General features: G+C 42.2%; 1 protein-coding gene across 1 annotated transcript in view; it reads right to left on the bottom strand.

Moving 5' to 3' along the window:
• LOC124722893 (rho GTPase-activating protein 100F) overlaps window positions 1-17,175 on the bottom strand; it is an 800,721-nt gene that overhangs the window by 499,242 nt on the left and 284,304 nt on the right. The gene's annotated exons all lie outside the window — the stretch shown is intronic.

The raw sequence follows: 17,175 nt of genomic DNA, 5'->3' as shown, positions 1-17,175 counted from the left end.
GTCTCAAGAAATACTAGTAATGCTGCCGACCACAACGTCGCTTTCTACGGAATGGTGACCACCAGAAGTGTCGTAAGACGCGACTCCATGAGATACCTCAGAGATTCTTTTTTTATGTAATGCAGTGTGTGTGATATAATGTAGAGCAGGAATTGTGCATATTATCCTATTTAATCGCGAACAAAAATCAGGTTGATGGTAGAATGACTTGTGGAGGAAACTGAGTGTCTTGAGAAGCAGAACTGTTAGTTCATATTCGGTGCGTGTACTAATGTGAGCGTGCTTAAAAGTAAAGCCTCCCACTTTTTATATGAAAAGTCTTAAGGCTTTTTAAATAAAACAAACGTTATTAACATTCTACGTCTTTATTCTTCATGCATACATATTTGTTTCTCAACATAGCCACCCTCGCGACGAACACATTTCTCCCAACGAGAGACCGGTTTGCTGATACCGTCATTGTAGAATCTTTGACGTCGTTGATGGAGCAACAACCTCACCTCTTCTTTCACAGCTTCATGACTATCAAAGTGAAGTCCTTGAAGGTGTTCTTTAAGTTTTGGAAATGCCCGCCTCGGTAGCTGCGCGGTCAGCGTGGTGGATTGCTAACCGAAAGGTTCCGGGTTCCCGGCCGGATCGGAGGTTTTCTCTCTTGGGGACGAGCTGTTGTATTGTCCTTAAATTAATATCATCATAACTGAAATTCCATGTACAGATGGCTGCATGGGTGAGACCCGACAGCCAATGATTTAAAAGAAAAAAAACTTTTGGGAACAGACGAAAATCGCATGGGGCCAAGTTGAGATGCATTTAGGATGATCGATGATAGTGAAATTAAGGCGTCGGATTGTTGCAGATGTGGTAGCGCTCGTGTTGATCTGGCACTGTCAGACTGCATGAGATGGTTCTCCATCTGTGGATGAACTCTCCGAATTCGAAACAAGGTTACAGCACACTCTTTCTCAAAATTGGTTCAAATGGCTCTGAGCAATATGGGACTTAACATCTGAGGTCATCAGTCCCCTAGAACTTAGAACTACTTAAACCTAACTAACCTAAGGACATCACACACATCCATGCCCGAGGCAGGATTCGAACCTCCGACCGTAGCGATCGCGCTGTTCCAGACTGAAGCGCCTAGAACAGCTCGGCCACAGCGGCCGGCCTGTTTCTCACTCGTCGGCATAGTTACGTTACGCACTGCCATATTAACACTACAATTCGGGGTCCTCTGGTGGAATGGGGCTGAAAATATGTAGACTCGAAGATGTAGAATGTTAGTAACTTTTGTTTTATTTAAAAAGTGCTAAGAATTTTCTCATAAAAAATGTGGAAGCGCTACTTTCAGCACGCTCTCGTATATCTGCATGTTTGTTACAACGGACGCCAAACCAAAACTATAATCTACAGAAAGGACGGATCATATGTGTGATCTTATACGAAATCACAAAGGTAACGACAATTTTTCTGGTACACAAGCCAGTTCCGATGTGTATACCACACAGTTAAACAAGAAAACAGACAGAGTTAACATAACTCGCTGAGTGCGTACTCAGAACAAGAGCGGTAGCCGGCCATACCTCATCTACGCTGAGCAAAAGCAAGTGTCCACTTGGAAATAGCAGAATTCGTTGATAATCTCTACGTTAAGTGCCGCAAACCCAAAGAAATTGCGTAATCATAATAGCAGAAAAGTAAAGACAGAAAGAAAAAATTACAGCATAAAGCAAAAGTGAAACACATAAATCAGGAGCGAGCGAGATGGCGCAGTGTTAACGGGAGGACGATGGTTCAAATACTTAGCCAGCCATCCATTCAAATTTAGACTACCGTGATTTTCAAAAATCGCTTAAGACAAATGCTGAGACCGTTCCTTTGAAAAGGGCACGGTCGATTTTCTTCCCCAAGTCGAGATTGCGTTCCTCCTACAACGACCTTGTCGCCCTTATCTCCCTTTCTTCATAAATTGGCATGCGACAAGAAGAACATTTGATAAACAGCATGGAACAACGAATTGGTAGAGCCAAATATCATTCTGGAAAAATATTAGATGTTACTATATGAAACTTTATGAGGATCATGGTGGCTACTTTGGGGACAAATTCATCCAGGCATCTGAAAGAATGAAAAGCAAATACAATCATTTTTTTACATTTAAAAACACCAGCTCCTCGTGGAACGTGAATACCTCAAGAGGAACACTTGGAGATACGATTTTTACTATTCGTGAATGTGAAATCTGACAAATTTTAGCTCAGAATGTTAAAACAGTATTGTAAAAAGTGCTTCCTCAACCGTTGAATCTTGCACAGAATTTTAAATCAGGCAGAAAATCTGTCATTGATAAGACGGTCAGTCGAAGTCTCGACCGACGCACTACAAAATTGTATAACTGCTCTTATTTGCGAGGATATACGGACGGAAATCGTGGCAGTTGATGGTTTGTGTGATTTTAGTGTTGGAATTATGTTCTCAGTTATTAATTACATTGTTAATTTTCGCAAAACGTATTCGAAATCCGTTCCAATGCAAAAGTCTTGTAAAGACGCTCGTGTTCGCATTTGTTCTGAAATCACACAACGTTTTTAAAAAGAAAGTTTCCACCTGTTATATAATATTACATTTTTCGACATCGTATATGTCCACAACAATGAACATGCATTCATGCGTCAAAGTATTGAATAGAAACAAAGGAAATCTCTCACTAAGACAAAATTCAAATCTCCGGTGTCTGCCGATAAAATAGTGTCTGGTATTCTCTAGGCGTAATTTTTTGTGAATACTTAAAAGAACTACGTGTTGCGAGTAGTACTAACATAAGGAGTTTCGAAATAAAGTTAAAACTGCAATAAGAAGAAAAACTGGGCTGCTCTCTCAAAAGATTGAATTCAGCTGTATGATAACGCCCGCCCGTTAATCGCCCAGAAAACGCGAGAGATGATCGAAAACTTGGATTGGGAGGTGCTTGCACATCCACCCTTATGCCATCCGACTTTATGCTACTTTATGCCTTAAGATTTTCATCTGTTCGATTCGATCAAAGAGTTTCCACACGGCGACGCGTTCGAACAAGCTGTTCGCAAGTTATTCAGAAACTGTGATCACTAATACCCCACCAGCTTCAGTAAACTCATAGAGCAACGGCATAAATGCATAAATGTTGGCTGAGACTAACTTTAGGACTAAGTTTAAGTTTTGTTCATCATCATCATTTTCTCGTGCCTTTGTCCCGCATTGGCACAGGCCGGCATGGTTATGAACGGATGATGCATGGTTAATTTAAGGGGTGGCCGGATGCCCTTCTTGTCTCCATTCCGTTACCTATCGACTGCCACTGTAGAGTCTAGATGATGCAATGTACATCGATAGACAGCATCAAAGATGTTCAGAATGCTATCGAAATGTAATAAAACAAAATAATCTTCGTTTTCCACGTGATATTGTCGATGGTCTCACCTGCGTAGACAATGCCTTCTATTTTGAGCGGATTAAGGAGAACTCTTACTGGTTTTCAGGAATTATCATAACTAGTGGTGTCACGATAATTGTCAGCTATATACCATAGCTTGTTTGATAATTCAACTATACGAAGTTGATGAGGAGGCCAATAACTTACGTTGTTGTTATTCATGGAATAATGCAGGAGATGTGATAGGCTGTAAGAAGTGGGTACGCATCGTTCCTTTATGGTGCATGAATTTAGCCCGATACAAGTTTTACAAATCCTGTCAACATATTTTTACAGGATGGTTTTACGTAAAAGGAAATTAGTGTTCGCACAACCAACCAGAGTCGTGCTCTTTGTCATAGACTGGAAGATTTATTTTTTGTGATTATTTACGCATAATTCAGAATAAATATTTACGATAAGCGTAAGAAGAGTATTTATCTAAACATCTCTTTCTAGACTTTTTTTATACTGCAGCCGATTTTAAAGATTTTGCAAGACCTTGCGAATCTGTAGCGGGGAATATTCGTTGACCTCCTTTATGTGTGACACTTCCACCTGAATGCTATAATTCCAGCTGTAGTACATTCTCTGCACGAAAGAAATATTGGAATGAATCGTCCCATATTCTCAGTGGCCATCAGCTGAACAAAGACTGGGAAGGAACGCGAATATATGCTATTCAAAGGAATTACTCGGCATTCTCCTCTGTATCCGCTACACAGACTCTATCCTGTCTTGGCTAGCATTCTAAGAACAGCCGTGGTAGGGGTGGGAGTTCGGCGTCAGCAGCCACATGTATCTATCCATTGACGTAGGATAAACGGAATTCCGAAAGCATCATTTTGCTTATGACGTCCTGAAACATCCAAGAAACATCTACTTTGATCTACGCGATAAATTAAATGTTTCTGTGGATAAAAAAAAGACGAAAATTCACATTTTATAACTGATGTTCTTAAGGGTCAGTTGAAAGTTCCGTTTGTGATTTTCGTAAACTGCTGGGAACTAGAAGGAGAAGATGTGCGTTCTATAAATATTTTAAGAGTTCAAAACACCTACTTTCGATATTATCCGGAAAATATTAGGAGGTATTAAGACAAAGGACACAATACGGAAGATCAGATGTCTATTTGGTCTTGTCTTATAGCACTTGTTCTCTTCCTAAGTGGTAAATATTTTCCAAAAACTGTTTATTTTGTTTCATTTTCCTTTACTAGTGCCAATCGATAGTCTTCTGAGACAATATAGTCCGCCTCGATAGCTGAGCGGTCAGCGCGGGCGGATTCTGTTCAAAGGGGATCGGGTTCGATTCTCGGCTGGGTCGGAGATTTTCTCCGGTCAGGGACTGGCTGTTGTGTTGTCTTCATCATCATCATACCATCCCCATCGACGCGCAAGTCGTAGAAATGGTCTCAACTCAAAAGACTTGCACCAAGCGACCGGTCTACCCGAGGGGAGGCCCTAGCCACACGACATTTCATTTGAGACAATACTCCGCTCAATTTCTCGCCAGATGTAGTTAACAGAATCTGACAAATCGAAAACCATAAGCGCTGTGTGATCAAGTGGAGAACAAGTCGCGGCCGAGAACGGAACAGCAATGGACGACGGTCGATGTAGCATACAGACATTCCCATCGAGACTCTTTGATGCCACACTGACATAAATCCCCTTCTCTGTCAGTGAAAATTCTACCATCCAACTTAATGGCAGAACACTTTGACGAGACCTTGACGCAAGCCTACAGCGAATGGACCGTAAATTTCTCTTCTGATTCGTCTGCTACGTCCGGTTCTCGAAACGATAGAACATCCTCATACTCCGAAAAATTTAGCAGATTGTTCGTCTGACTATCTATTTCTAGAAGTTATAGCTCAAAATGAATCTCCTTCCGTCTAAGATACGACTGCCTTTAACTTCTCTTGGGAAACCAGCTGCAGTAAATGTTACTTGCTCTCATGTTTTATTTGTACAAAATATTTATAAATCTTGAAATGGCTATAACTGTCTTTAATAACAAAAATGGAAAATTATCTTATGTTGTACAAATAACACATGAGAACAAGTAACATTTACTGCAGATGGTTTCGCAAGATAATGAAAATGCAGTCACGTCTTAGACTGAAGGAGACTCATTTGGAGACAGAATCTCTAGAAATGAATAGTGAGCCGACCAACATGTTACATTTTTCAGAAAATCGGAATATTCGAACGTTCCGAAATGCTCGAGATTTGTGAAACTAATGTAACTGATTAGAAGATTCGTCCATAAAATATGTAACATTCTACGGCGATTCCGCATTTGAAAGGCTTTTGAGCAATTCTACAGAGAAAAAAATCTTAATTATTTCCTATTTTAAAACAAAATTAGAATTATTGTTGCAGAAGTGTATCCTCCCTTTCGTGACATATTTTTTATGGTGCCGGTACGCTCTTAACAAGGGAACAGTTATTATATTTGGACTGACACACCGTTCCGGTGGCAGGTTTAACGTAGACCACTGTTCACTTCAGGAGCAAGAACGAATAAAAATCTTCTCGAAATGTCTGCGACGGTGTTGGATGCAGCTTCCACAGTGAGTGACATTGTTTCCGGACAGGCTGTTGTTTCGGCAGCGCGGATTGCGCCTCAGAGTAAGGTGGTCGGGAGTCGGGACGTCAGAATGCGGCCCCGAAAATTCCTCGAGTGCCACCCAGAGGCGGTGAGGCGCAAATTCCGCGCGCCGCTGCCGCCCTTAGCTTGTAATCACTTTATAACAAAACACACGTTCTACGCTCTAGTCTCTCTTTCCAAGCTACATTCACAAGGTCTTCGTAATAAAGCAACATTTATGACAGAAGCTGCCTTTTTATTTCAGTACCAAATATTTTCGAGAAGGTACACCGTACATTTATGAATTTGTCATCTTACATTTTCATCTATACTCTGCAAGTCATCTTAGGGTGTACAGCGGAGGGTATTTCCCTATTCCGTTTGCGAATGGTGCGTGGCAGGGACGACTGTCGATACATCTCCGTATGAACTCTCTAATTTCTCCGATTTGCTCGTCGTCGTCATTTCGCGAGACTTGTATGGGAGGAAGTAATATGTTGCCTAAGTTTTCGTGGAACGTACGCTCTTGTAATTTCACCAGTAAACATCTCCGTGATAAACAACGTCTCTCTTGTCGTGTCTGACACTGGAGCTTTATTTTTTTCAGAATCTCAATAACACTCACGAGCTTTCTAAACGATCGCACATTAGTCCAGTCTGGTAAGGGTTGGTTGGGTTGTTTGGGGGAAGAGACCAAACAGCGAGGTCATCGGTCTCATCGGATTAGGAAAGGATGGGGAAGGAAGTCGGCCGTGCCCTTTCAAAGGAACCATCCCGGCATTTGCCTGGAGCGATTTAGGGAAATCACGGAAAACCTAAATCAGGATGGCCGGACGCGGGATTGAACCGTCGTCCTCCCGTATGCGAGTCCAGTGTGCTAACCACTGCGCCACCTCGCTCGTCCAGTCTGGTAAGGGTTCCAGACTTTGTGGATAAATTATATTTCCGTAACATTCTTCCAAAACTAACATTCTGGCAGCGAAACTAAAGATAACAGAGAGAAGGCCGAAATTGTTTCACAGCGGAAGATCGTAACACGGTCCCTCCTTTCAACCATCATACGAATCTCGAAGCGACCGATATTGAGATAACCGATCGTGGAATATAAACGCACCTACAATCGCTTAGTTTTGGAAACGCATCAGGACCAGATGAGATACCTATAGGATTCTACAAAGATTGTGCGAAAGAACTTACTCCGCTTCTAGCAGCAGATCGTTGGAACAAAGAAGGGTACCTACCAACTGGGATGAAGCGCGAGTCATTCCCGTTTTCAAGAAGGGTCGTAGGACAGATGCACATAGTTATAGGCCTTTGTCGTTGACGTCAGTCTGTTGTACAATTACGGAACATGTTTTATGCTCAAGAATTATATCATTTTTGCAGAACGAAAATCCCTTCTACAAAAATCAACATGTATTTCGCAAACAGAGGTCTTCCGAAACTCAGCTGGTCGCTCTGTTCCTCCATGAGATCCATAGCGCTGTAGACAACGGTGCTCATATTGATGCCGGGTTCCTTGACTTCAGGAAGGCATTTGACATCCTCCCGCACTGCTGTTTAGTATCGGACCAGATTTGCGCCTGGATTCAAGACTTCCTTACAGACAGAACGCAATATGTCGCGCTCAAAGTAACAAAATCGACAGAGAAAGTGTGACAGGGCCCCTACTGTTTACAGTGTATTAAATGATCTAATAGAAAGCTCCTTAAGGCTGTTCGCAGACGATATGGTTGTCTATAAGAAAGCAGCAACACCAGAAGACAGTATCGATTTGCCGAATGACCTGCAGAAGGTCGATGAATGGTGCGAGATCCCGGCAGTTGACCCTGAAAATAAATAAATGTAAGATACCGAGCTACGTAGGAAAATAAATCCACTATTATACAACTACAGTATTGATCACGAATTACTAGAAACAGTATCTATCGTAAAATATCTAGGGGTGACTATCCAGAGCGACCTTGAGTGTAATGACCACATAAAAGAAGTAGTACAAAATGCAGATGCCAGACTGAGATTGATAGGAAAAATTTTAATGAAATGTAACTCATCCACAAACGAAGTTTAAAGGTTCAAATAGCTCTGAGCACTATGGGACTTAACAGCTGTGGTCATCAGTCCCCTACACTTAGAACTACTTAAACCTAACTAACCTAAGGACATCACACACATCCATGCCCGAGGCAGGATTCGAACCTGCAACCGTAGCAGGCGCACGGTTCCGGACTGTGCGCCTAGAACCGCGAGACCACCACGGCCGGCCCACAAACGAAGTGGCGTGCATGGTACATGTTAGACCGATTCTTGAGTACTGATCATTAATCTGGGATCCTTACCAGGTAGGACTGTTAGAACATCAAACGAAAAGCGGCGCATTTCGCCAAGGTTCAAATGGTTCAAATGGCTCTGAGCACTATGCGACTTAACTTCTGAGGTCATCAGTCGCCTAGAACTTAGAACTAATTAAATCTAACTAACCTAAGGACATCACGCACACCCATGCGCGAGGCAGGATTCGAACCTGCGACCGTAGTGGTCGCTCGACTCCAGACTGTAGCGCCTAGAACCGCACGGCCACTCCGGCCGGCTTCGCCAAGGGATCGTTTGGTCGGCGCGAAAGCTTTATATAGATGCTTAACAAATTCCAGTGGCAGACGTTACAAGAGAGGCGTTGTGCATCACGGAGATGATTGAAATTTCGTGAGAGTACTTTCCGGAAAGAGTCGGACAACGTATTATTTCCTCCCACATACACTTCACGCAATGACACCGAGAAGAAAATTCGAGAAATTAGAGATAATACAATCATTCTTCCCACGCGCCACTCGCGCGTGGAACAGGGAAGGTCAATGGTACTGTAAGTACCCTCCACACACACCGTTATGTGGCTTGCAGAGTATGTTGTAGACGAAGATGGAGAGCAGCATCAAAGCAGCATTCAGATGGAAGACCACAACAACAACAACTACAACTACAACAACTTTCTTCCAATGAATCTCAGTCTGGCATCTGCTTTTTCTACAGTTAGATTTATGTGGTCATTCCACTTTAGGTCGTCCCGGACAGTTACTCCGAGGTATCTTACGGTTCCCACTGTTTCAGTGATTTGTCACGACTAATGTAATAGGTCTCTTCACATAATTATGCGCAATACTTTGTTTATTTACGTTCAGGGTCAACAGGCAGTCCGTGTACAAATTACCGATCGTCCGCGTGTCTTCCTGTATTTCTGGCGTTGCAACCTGCCTACAGAGAGAAGCGTCGTCTGCAAACAGCCTCATGGAGCACCGACGTTATCCGCCACATGATTTATGTATGTTGTAAGCAGTAACGGCACTGTAACACTCCCTTAATAGAGGTACTGTTGTTAAGCCAAACGAAGAAGCGTCAGTGACATTTATGTGAGAGTTGCTGTCTTCTTGAAGGAGCGATCCCAGCTATTGCCTGATATGATTTAGAGAAACCAAGGGTAATATAAATAAGGACGTTTTGGCGGGGATTTGAAATCAGCTCATTTAGAAAACGAGTCCATTGTCTCAGCTACTGCGCCAGTGCCTACTCGATCGCTCTTTGTAAAGACGCAGTTTATTCTGTATTCTAAAAGCACAATATCATTGGGAAAAGTACAAGAAGAAAAATCTCAAATGATGACAGAATTTTCGCAGGTGGGAGATAATGACGACAACGAGACCACACTGTTGTCAACTTTGCCGTCATAGTAATTTGTAATGTGGTTACACAGAAAAAACTGAACATATTTTTCACACGTACGCCTTACTGTTCGAGTTTCTCCCAACATAAGGGAAGTCCTTAATCGAACCATATACAGATTACTTTCTTGCCTATATTGAAACTGAATTCTGGTTAACCAATATTTTCTAATAGAGTAGTGACATCAACAAGAATTGTTTGATAATTATTCGATTGCGAGATTTTTGTCAAAACGATGCTCGTGTAGGAAAGTTGTGAGTGACATCGGGCTTCTTCTTATCAGTATCACCTGAGCAGTGTACGCTATCTTTCTTCAGAATAAAACTACTGTTAAATTTTTAGCTATCTTCTAAATAACACTCTTTACCATAGAACATCTCACGCTATTTATTTCTATTGCGATGCGTCATGAGAATTCCTAACGTGAACGCCATCTCTCGGAAACGGCCGTGAACTGACGAAAACTGTTCTCCTGTGCGACCTCGCTTGATCAACGCTCTCTCGTCCGTTATTTCCTGTCTTCGAGTGGTAACTTCCCGCACTAAGACACAGACATTATTCAGATTGGTGGAAAGAATTTTTGCGTGTAACACAATTCCGTCAGCTATGTATGAAGTGGGTAATGTGGCTGTAAGGCCTTTTGGATCAACCAGCTACTGGAGGGCAAAAACGATTTGGTTGGTCTCTCGCAGGTGTACTTACCTCATATCATCCACTAGATGCTTGATCATCCATTTTCTTTTGGCCGTTATCCCTTCCGCATATTTTTATCCGTTGTTCATGGTTATGCTTTAACGGATTTTTACCTATTCTGTGTGAGTCGTAATTTTACCTATTCTGTGTGAGTCGTAATACTTGCCTTATCTTTGTCAGTCGTATAAAAAAACTCTCTAAACTGTACAGCCGTACAATCCCTCGATACAACTGCTGTTTCATCCTCCGAGCTAACGTCCTGCGTCTATTCAGCTGAGAGACATTAATGATTCTTCATTTTTCTAGAATTATCTGCTATCTCATTCATTCCTGACATCCATACTTCTCAGCACTCCTCCATTCCGACATTCGACGGGCGTTTATTCGTAACCCACGTATTCTCTTTGCCTCATTCGTGAATTCTCTTTCCTCACTTGGGGAATATTGTTCTTTCTTCTCTGTTCGATTCTAAATCTATTTTTCGTAGTTCATAATTTTTTATATTTCGTGTATTTCTGTAATGTTTTGCTCAAACAAAGTGTATGCCACCTTCTATCCCAGTCGGAATGTCGAACAGGATATAAGGGACGCATAGTCGTCGGAGGTTCAGATCATACTACCTCTTTTTAGTTTCAGGTTTTCTGTTATTTTTCATTTTGCTCTCTTTCCGGTTCTACGATTAATTCATTGTTTGAGTTTTTAAGACTTTTAATTTTTAACTTGGCTCTCTTTCGGCTTATTAGTTTATCGATGCACTGTTTAATTTTCCTCCCAACATTTATTGACATACAAAAATACAGTACTAGAAAAATTACCTTCATTATCCCCTAGCTTCGGTAGTGAAAACTGAGCAAGGTCGCGCAGTGGTTAGCACACTGGACTCGCATTCGGGAGGACGACGGTTCGAACCCTCGTCGGGCCATCCCGATTTAGATTTTCCGTGATGTCCCTATATCGCTTCAGGCAAATGTTGGGATGGTCCCTCTGAAAGGGCACGACCGACTTCCTTCCCCATCCTTCCGTAATCCGATGGGACCGATGACCTCGCTGTTTGGTCCCCTCCCCTCAGATCAACCAACCAGCTAACCGCTAAGGAAAGAGTGAAGTATACTGTCGTAAAGCTCTGTAATGAGCTATCCATGGAACTAAAACACCTTGCATGCGACACTAAAACGTTTGGAAACAAAGTGAAGTTGTCTCTTACAGAAAACTCAAAAGTTTATAGAAGATAGACTTCTTTCGTTTGAAATATGCCCATTCAGCGGTGGAGAAGGACAAGCTATGTGGAGGATTATCAGCAAACTGAAATGGTACTGTTCCCGAGAAAGTGTGGACAACGATCACCAGTGATGGACATTTGCTGTGTGAAAAACTGTAGATAAGGCTGGTATTACTGTTTGTTTTCCAGACAGATTTATAACCAATTTTTGTGTTCACGCTGCTTCCAGATGACCAGACACGATTGAATTTAGAAGTCGCAAAGCGTACGTTGTTGTGCAGCAGCAATTATTCAGAGTGCCTGGACATTATAGTCGAGAATGTTGACTGACAGAGAAAACGCTACGCCGTAAAGAAATTATCAGGAAAGCATGAAATATGTGTGGCATATGAGAAACGTATTATTTTTTTTTAATTTGAACAAAATAACTGAGACAAATAAACACTTTGTGGACACACAGTGAGCTGAGGAATAACTCGTATATTTTGTGGTATAAAATTAAAGAGCTGTTGCATGTTTTTTGGCGTACTGCCTACAAGTCCGTCTGGATCTCAGTCTTATGTTCCTTGAGGCTGACTGATGGAGCTCACTGACGTGGCCACATCCCATAGATGTTCAACAGACGACATTTCGAAGGAATATGAAGCCACCGCAGAACTGCAGTTGAATATCCACAATTAGAAACACCAAAGGGATGACGTTGAGGGATGGTGCCTCACCATTGTTCCCAAAATTGGACTGGTGAATAGCATTAGAGTGGCACGGTAAATATAAAAATAATTTTATAGTTCTTTCAGTCCTTATCGCACGAGTGCAAGAAGTTTAACAAGAAGCGAAGTACTGAACAGAACATATTCTACAATCACAATTGCTCAGCGAGCTCTTACTGGGGTTGGTACCACTTGCCTATCTTTTCTCGACCAGGCTTGACCCCATAAAGGTGGGGGATATTTCGTTCTTTATCCTTATCCTCTGGTATTTAAAATGCGTTTCCATTATCCGCCATAGATAAACTAACTACATCCATGAAGATAATATCTTATAAGGTAACTTTGAAGTCGTGTACTACAACACCATTCGAATTTTAGTAGTATTTAAATTGTTTTTTGTACGTCGCCAAACTATTTGGATCTGCTTGAATGACACGACATTTAATGGTCTCATAACACAGCAACAAAGATGCAGTCTTTTTCCTATACGTTCGTATAGATACAGTTCCGCACTGTCGCCTGATAAACAAAGTAAGAGCCTACGGAATATCAGACCAGCTGTGTGGATGGATTGAAGAGTTTTTAGCAAACAGAACACAGCATGTTGTTCTCAATGGAGAGACGTCTACAGACGTTAAAGTAACCTCTGGCGAGCCACAGGGGAGTGTTATGGGACCATTGTTTTTCACAATATATATAAATGACCTAGTAGATAGTGTCGAAAGTTCCACGCGGCTTTTCGCGGATGATACTGTAGTATACAGAGAAGTTGCAGCATTAGAAAATTGCAGCGAAATGCAGGAATATCTGCAGCGGATAGGCACTTGGTGCAGGGAGTGGCAACTGACCCTTAACATAGACAAGTGTAATATATTGCGAATACATAGAAAGAAGGATCCTTTATTGTATGATTATGTGATAGCGGAACAAACACTGGTAGCAGTTACTTCTGTAAAATATCTGGGAGTATGCGTACGGAACGATTTGAAGTGAAATGATTATATAAAATTAATTGTTGGTTAGGCGGGTGCCAGGTTGAGATTCATTAGGAGAGTCCTTAGAAAATGTAGTCCATCAACAAAGGAGGTGGCTTACAAAACACTCGTTCCACCTATACTTGATATTGCTCATCAGTGTGGGATCCGTACCAGGTCGGGTTGCCGGAGGAGATAGAGAAGATCCAAAGAAGAGCGGCGCGCTTCGTCACAGGGTTATTTGGTAACCGTGATAGCGTTACGGAGATGTTTAGCAAACTCAAGTGGCAGACTCTGAAAGAGAAGCGCTCTGCATCGCGGTGTAGCTTGCTGTCCAGGTTTCGAGAGGGTGCATTTCTGGATGAGGTATCGAATATATTGCTTCCCCCTACTTATACCTCCCGAGGAGATCACGAATGTAAAATTAGAGAGATTCGAGCGCGCACGGAGGCTTTCCTGCGGTCGTTCTTCCCGCAAACCATACGCGACTGGAACAGGAAAGGGAGGTAATGACAGTGGCACGTAAAGTGCCCTCCGCCACACGCCGTTGGGTTACTTGCGGAGTATAAATGCAGATATAGATGTAGATGTATCGCAGTTCCAATATACAGCCCGTTTGGCTCCGCTGAGTCGCTATTCTTAATCAGTGAGATGAATGAAATTTTGCAGTGAGTTAGTTCCTAGAACTCGTTCCTTCCAGCTGTGCATTATACGCGTAATGCACTTTTAAATGAAAGGTAAGAAAATAATTTATGCTGCTATCAGTCTGTTTCTCAGGGTTCTCGAAGAAACGGGAGCAGTACAAGTTTATGCAATTTTCCCTGCTTCGAAAATGGAATCGAATTACGCTTGGGAATAGAAAATTTTGATCATAACATTTCACCTAGTTGAAATATTTCAGTTACCAACATAATTTAACACTATGGTTGTTAACAGTTTCCTTGTGCAGTAGCCGTACTATTCCTCACAAAGTTCTGAATTTATTTTCTTGTTCCTGACTATGTGAGGAGCTGAGAACGGTCCCATGTAATTTATGAGATGCGTTTGCAAAGAGCTCTGGCCGCACTATTTAGTCAAGCAGGAAAAAAGAACACAAACAATCGTGGCATCGCGGAATTCTTGGCACGGAAAAGGCACAACAGCAACATAAATGTCAAACATTCGTAATGTACGAATAAATCAGTCACCAAGCGTGTTGCACAGCAATAAACAGTCCGATGGATAAACTGAACAAAAGGCAGAGCCTATGTGAGGTCATTTTATGCGAGGATTAATATTCACAGAGTGTAGTAAGAGCCGGCCGAAGTGGCCGTGCGGTTAAAGGCGCTGCAGTCTGGAACCGCAAGACCGCTACGGTCGCAGGTTCGAATCCTGCCTCGGGCATGGATGTTTGTGATGTCCTTAGGTTAGTTAGGCTTAACTAGTTCTAAGTTCTAGGGGACTAATGACCTCAGCAGTTGAGTCCCCATAGTGCTCAGAGCCATTTTTGAGTGTAATAAGAAATCTGCCGTTCTTTACACGAAACGTTTTCTACGCCATCGAAACGTTATTTTGAAATGTTGGCATGAAGGGGTGACCATAGTCGGTTGTTTCATACATCATTTTTATTTTTCTTACCTAACAGTTACCGGATTTCGATTCCACATCCGACGCCAGACATTTATAGTAAAACAGTTCGGTGAATGACATCATTAAATGCTGATGCTGAGTAAGTGTTTTAAGGAGACTAAACAGCGAAGGTCATGAGTCTCCTATACGTCTACCAGGACAAAAGCAGTGTAGCCGATCTGTCTGTGGGTAGAGTAAGTTCTATGTGCAAGTGTGAGAAACTGTTCTAAATGTGTACCTAGCGTGTATCTGAGGCGGAACATGGGAACGAGCCCCGTATACACCCAGTGGAATGTGGGAAACCACCTAAAAATCACATCCAGTCTAGCTGTCACACCGACCCCTAGTTAATCCGCCGAACATATTCGATCTGGAGCCAGCACGTCTCCCCGTGTCGGAAGCAGTCGCTTTAACACGCGCAGCTACGCTCATGGCATCCTTAAATGAAAGAAGATGGAAATGAAATATCTTTGTTCTCATTCAGCGTGACCTCAGTTGGCCAGAATGTACACTGGGAGCGATTATAATGCTGACCAAATTATCAGTGAAAATTTCGTTCGAAATGATAGAACTTACGTTACCAATAACGTATCCATGATGACGGCGATTGAGTTCGGCAGATGTGGATTAAATTGCTTGTAGAAATACAGAAATCAGTGGCTAGTTGCTCTGTTTCTTCAAGTAACTGACGTTACGTCTTTGGATTTCCGTTGAAATGATATGACGACACTGCTGCGCTGAAACCATGATTCCTTTCTGCTCTAAACCATATTAAACTGTTAACACCACACTGACTACTGAGACGATCGTATACATATTGGATATCGGTCACGTGTGTAGATGAGTTTTCCGGCACCTCTAATGTGTGTTGCCTTCCGCTTGTCAGTAGATTCGTGCAGCGCTTACAGGGAGCAGCTCTTCCTCTTATCAAAATCTTAGTGATCGATTCATTAACATTATGCAGCCTTCCTTCGATATCAACACTGAGCAAGGTGAACGCACTGCACTGGCATCCGGGAGGAGTGAAGTTTAAATCCTCGTTCAGCCATCCTGATTTACGTTATCCGTGGATTTCGATCAAGACGATGGTTTCTTTGAAAGGACGCAACTGGTGCGGTTGCTCATACCATTCCTTGTCGAGCTTGAGCTCCCCCTCTAACGACCTCGTTGTCGACTGAACGCTAAAGGCTTATCTTCCTTCTTTTATTTTACTGACAGCAGCCTCGAAGGCAGTCACCAATTTTTTCTTCAGCATCTGTGGAAATTTTTCGATGTTTTCTGTCGCAATGTCTATTGAGCGTGGCTTTTGGCTATTCGGGTAAGTGACAGATTACAAATCCAAACTTCCGGGATTCACTCTTCGGTAGCTCCTAGCATTTTATTCAGTAATCTATCGCTTCTTTCACCTCTGACAATCGTTTGTATATGTGAAAATGCCAAGTTACACCGTGTTTTGCAGTCCACCTTAAAGTGTATAACTTTCTATAATAACTCTCATAATCGGTTCGAAAGAGAGGGAAGGCTAGGGAACACTATCTCCAATAGGATTCTGTTCACCCCAACCTTCGGACTGATGACACATTTATCTTTTTATGCTCGTTGACTGTGAACCCGAAACTGGCACATAATAAACAGCTTCCTTTCAGTGGCGAATGCTTTTGAACGCATCGTAAACCCATTTTCTGTTCACGGACTCTTTTCCCTACCCTTGCACCAACATCTTTTCCGTATCCGTCACCTTTTTTGGAGATTGTAAGAAAATGATATTTTTATGTGTTGCCTCAAAGGACTGGGACACTAGTCCACATTACCACATCCAGCTGACCGCAGTAGACAAATTCTACGCCATATTAGTGTGTTCGACGTTACATTGTACTTCGTCATACTTCTCTAACAGTATGCAAACACACACACACACACACACACACACACACACACACACACACACACACACACACACACACATGAACGAATTTTGACACATGTTGCCGTTTCACCATCAATAACATAACCCAACGTTTTAGGCTACCGCGTGTTCTACTCTCAGTACATGCAAATACTTATACATAGACGTTTCATGCAGCTAACCGGATGAATGTGTATATTTCTTAATTGAAGAAACGAATTAAGGTTATAGTCTCATTGAGATGGAGTATTAGGGCAGCTGCATGATGGAAAGAGGAAATATTAGGGTTTGACGTCCCGTCAGTGAC

Source organism: Schistocerca piceifrons, chromosome X (assembly GCF_021461385.2).
Source record: "Schistocerca piceifrons isolate TAMUIC-IGC-003096 chromosome X, iqSchPice1.1, whole genome shotgun sequence".
NCBI lineage: Eukaryota > Metazoa > Arthropoda > Insecta > Orthoptera > Acrididae > Schistocerca > Schistocerca piceifrons.
This window is presented reverse-complemented; position numbering and strand designations above follow the sequence as displayed.